This window comes from Neomonachus schauinslandi, chromosome 12, assembly GCF_002201575.2.
Source record: "Neomonachus schauinslandi chromosome 12, ASM220157v2, whole genome shotgun sequence".
NCBI lineage: Eukaryota > Metazoa > Chordata > Mammalia > Carnivora > Phocidae > Neomonachus > Neomonachus schauinslandi.
Genome location: NC_058414.1, coordinates 30334669 through 30339530, shown reverse-complemented (window position 1 = coordinate 30339530; position 4862 = coordinate 30334669). Strand labels below are relative to the sequence as shown.

General features: G+C 38.8%; 1 pseudogene; it reads right to left on the bottom strand.

The window, feature by feature from the left end:
- Positions 1-3376: 3376 nt before the first annotated feature.
- On the bottom strand, positions 3377-4592 carry LOC110579943 (annotated as a pseudogene).
- Positions 4593-4862: the final 270 nt, after the last annotated feature.

Below are 4862 nucleotides of genomic sequence, written 5' to 3'. Positions count from 1 at the left end.
ATGGGATCATTTGGCACAGATAGGACTCAATCTTCGTAATAATTTATATCTGCGACAGCCTAGGATTTTTTCCTATAGGAAAAGATTCACAGGTTATTGACATGAAGCAGGCATGGGTGAAATTTGCTTTTCTTTTGAATCCTCCTTAGCCACTGGCCTGTGGCCTTATTTTAACTTCTGAGACCTTGTTTTCTCACTTGAAAATGATCATGTCCCACAGGGATGTTTATAAGAAGAGTTATTCCTGAACAGAGATACATTCTTAGACAGAAAGGCTCAACATTGTAAAGATATCTGTGTTCCACAAATCTATGCGTTTAAAAGCATCTCCCAAAATAGAAATGAAGTTTTTCTTCTTTGGGACTATGTATCTCTTGGAGGGGTGGAGTAGGGAATAAAATGATCCTTGGGTTTATTAGACTGTGTTCTGAGACAGGCTGGGAAAATTCTGAAAAGTGAGTGTGATAAGAGGAGGTATTCTCATAATCTGTAAATGGGAGTATCAAGTGTTAAAGACTTTGTAGGAACAGTTGGGTAACATTTGTCAAGAGCTTTGAAGCATATTCTCACCGAGTATTTTACATCTTAAGTAAATTGGTTAACAGTGATGTACTTATAAGGTGATTCATCTCAGTGTTATTCATAAACAACCCCAAATTTTATTTTTATTTCTCTTATTAGAAAGGGGGAGGGGGAGAGAGAGAATCTTAAGCAGGCTCCATACCCAGTGCAGAGCCCAACACAGGGCTCAATCTCATGACCCTGAGATCATGGCCTGAGCTGAAATCAAGAGTCGGATGCTCAACTGACTGAGACACCCAGGTGCCCCACAACCCCAAATTTTAATAGGTGACTGGTTAAATTGTTTCCTGTGTTAAATCGAATACCATAGCACCATTTAATGTGATAACATGGCATTGTATTTATTTACACGGAAGAGGTTTATAATATGTTAAACAGATAATACAGTATGTTATGAAAGCTTTGGTACGGGTACATAGATGTGTGTATTTATTTGGAAAAATTAACAGTGGTTATACCTGGGTGGCAAGATTATGGATGGTCTCCCTCCTACTTCATATGCCTAACCTCTATTTCTAATTTTCTACCAAGACCATGCATTCTTTAAAAGGAAGTAGAATATAACAAGTGAAGTGCTTGAGAGCGTAAGACTCCAAAGCCAGCCTGGCTGGGTTTAAATCCCAATGCTGTCACTTTCTGGCTGTGTAGTCTTGAGCAAGTCACTTTATCTCTTTGTGTCTCTCTTTCTCTTCTGTAAATCAGAGATGATGATAATAAATAACAATAATAATACCTACCTCATAGATGTGTTGTAAGGATTCAATATACTTAATGTATGTGAACTTTGAGAATAATTTTATAGTAAGTACCATATTAATGTTACCCATTATTATTTGTTAATAAGAATAGTGAGCAAGTGAATGAGAGACAGATGGACAGACAGACACACTAGCATACCTAGAACTCACTGATAGAGATAATGGTCTCTTATGATATCAAGCATATCGAATTGAAACAATTTGGTAAACTTTAAAGAGGAATGTGATGATTAGATGTTCACCTTTCCCCCCTTATTTTTTAACTTTTAAAAATAGAGTGTAATTTACATAACATAAAATTAACTGTTTTATTTTAAATTGACCATTTTAAAGTGAAGAGTTCAGTGGCAATTAGCCTATTCACAATATTGTGCAACCACCATCTTTGTCTTGTTCTAGGACATTTTCTGTCATTTCATAATAAAACTGTGTGCCCATTAGGTAATTTCTGTCCATTCCCCACTCTCTGCTATGCCTGGCAACCACCAGGCTGCATTCTGTGTCTATGCACTTACTTATTCTGGATTATTTCATATAGATGGAATCATATATATGTGATTTTTTGTGTCAGCCTTCTATGACTCAGCATAATGTTTTGGAGGTTTTTCCACAACATAGCATGTAACAGTAGTTCATTCCTTTTTATGGCTGATTAATATTCAAGTGTGTGTGTGTGTGTGTGTGTGTGTGTATTATGATTTGCTTACCCACTGATGGACACTAGGGTTATTTCTTTATTTTTGCTCTTGTGAGTAGTTGTGCTATGAATAGATGTTTACTTTTATTAAATTTATTAAATAATAGTTTCTTTTGGTGGTAGTGGTGATATATTTATTATAAAAAATGTAAGAAATGCAGAAAAAATTAAAAATAGAACCACCCTACAATCTAGGAATCCCAATACTGGGTATTTACCCTGAAATATAAAAACACTAATTCAAAGGGATACATGCATTCCTATGTTTATTACAACATTATTTACAATAGCCAAACAATGAAACAGCCCAAGTGTCCATTGATAGACGAATGGATAAAGAAGTGGTATGAGTATATAAAAATATATATACACAATATATATTTATATATATATTTACACATACACACTACATATATTTACATTTGTATATGTAAATATATATATACATTTACACATACACACATATATATATATGGGAATATTACTGAGCCACAAACAAAAATGAAATCTTGCCATTTGCAACAACATGAATAGAGCTAGAGAGTATAATGCTAAGCCAAGTCAGTCAGTCATTGAAAGACAAATACCATATGATTTTACTCATAGGTGGAATTTAAGAAACAAAGCAGACGAGCAAAGGGGAAAAAGAGAGCCAAACCAAGAAATGGACTCTTAACTATAGAGAACAAATTGATGGTTTCCAGAGGGGAGATGCGTGGAGGGAAATAGGATTGGGATTAAAGAGTACACTTAACAGGATGTAAAAAATGTAAAAAATTAAGAACTGCAAAATGCAAATAATCCCAATTTACATTTTGGTATAGGTCCTTTCAGTATTTTTAACACAGCTGTGTTCAAAAATAAACCTTTTTAAAAGAAAATTGAAGATCACATTATACAGTCTGGGTTTTTCCTCATTAAACTTTGTTTTAATGGGTCTTAAATTCTGTGATAGATTTTTGGTCAAGTTGTTTGCATTAGAAAGTACTCTTTTTTAAAAACTAGTAACTTAAAACTGTCACCCACACACGAAACAAATGGTCCACAAAACGTTCTCCTTTTCTGCTGAAGGTTTTATGATGCATTGTTAAAATCAACCAGCCTTTTACTATTAAACTTGAATGGCCAATTGAGATAAGAAGTTCTGAGACCATTCTTCCACCATGGATTAAGAGTGGGGTGGCAGCTATTAGGCATAATGTTCATTTAGCCTTCTGAGCTTCTGGGCCGACTTGATGACCTTGGCATCTCCACTGCCTGATTGTCCACTGCCTTGAGGACACCCACAGCAACTCCCTGTCACATGTCATAAACAGCAAAAAGGCCCAGAGGAGGGTAGTCAGAAGCTCTCAACACACATGAGCTTGTCAGGAACCCTATCAACAATGGAGCATCACCAGATGTCAAGGATTTGGGGCCATCTTCCAGCTTTCCCCGCAGCCTGATGATCAGTCTTCAGCAAACTTGGAAGCAGTGTGACAATCCAGCACAGGTACATATCCAGCACTGATTTGGCCTGGATGGTTCAGGATACTTACCTGAGCCACGAAGCCCCCTGTTTCCATTGTTGGGTCATCTTTGCTGTCACGAGCCACATCACCACAACAAACATCTTTGACAGATACATTCTTGACACTGAAGCGCACTTTGTTCCCAGGAAGAGCTTCACTCAAAGCTTCATGGTGCACTTCATTGGACTTTACTTCAGTTGTAACGTTGACTGGAGAAGAGATGCCCATCGTGCTGGGTTTGAAAACCCCACTCTTCACATGGCCCTTGTGCCAATACCACCAATTTTGTACATGTCTTGGAGAGACAGACCTAAGAGCTTGTCAGTTGGATGAGGGGTTGGTAGGATGCAATCCAGAGCTTCCAGCAGCATGGTTCCACTGGCATTGCCATCTTTACGGGTGACTTTTCATTCCTTGAACCAAGGCATGTTAGTGCTTGGCTCCAGCATGCTGTCACCATTCCACCCAGAAATTGGCACGAATGCTACCGCGATGCAGTTGTAGCCAATTTTCTTATGTAGGTGCAGAGTTCCTTAATGATTTTTTTTGTGTCTCTTCTGGCTCTAGGGTGGCTCAGTGGAATCCATTCTGTTAATACCAACAGTTAGTTCTTTCACACCCAGTGTTAAATTAGAAGGACATGCTCACGGGTGTGCCCATTCTTGGAGATACCTGCTTCAAAATCATTAACACCAGCAGCAACAATCAGGACAGTGCAGTCAGTCTGAGCTGTGCCTGTAATCCTGTTTTTGATAAAGTGTCTGTGTCCTCTGGTATAGGTGGTGGTCATGTCATACTTGCTGGTCTTGAGTTTCCGCAGGGTGATATCAGTGGTGGTAATAAGCTCACATTCAGTTCTCAGTTTATCCAAGACCCAGGCATACTTGAGGGAGCCCTTTCCCAGCTCAACAGCTGCCTCCTCAAATTTTTCCATAGTTCTCTTCTTCCCACCACATTTGTCTATCAGACGGCCTGTAGAGGTAGACTTCCTGAGTCTACATGTCCACTGAGGACAATATTGATATGAGTCTTTTCCTTTCCCATCTGGCTTAGATTTAGTGATGGTTTTCTTTTTTTTTTTTTTTTTAAGATTTTATTTATTTATTTGACAGAGAAAGACACAGCGAGAGAGGGAACACAAACGGGGAGAGGGAGAAGCAGACTCCCTGCCGAGCAAGGAGCCCGATGCGGGACTCGATCCTGGGACTCCAGGATCATGACCTGAGCCGAAGGCAGTCGCTTAACCAACTGAGCCACCCAGGCGCCCTAGTGATGGTTTTCATGACACCTCTGTTGGGGTGGCAAACCTGCTGT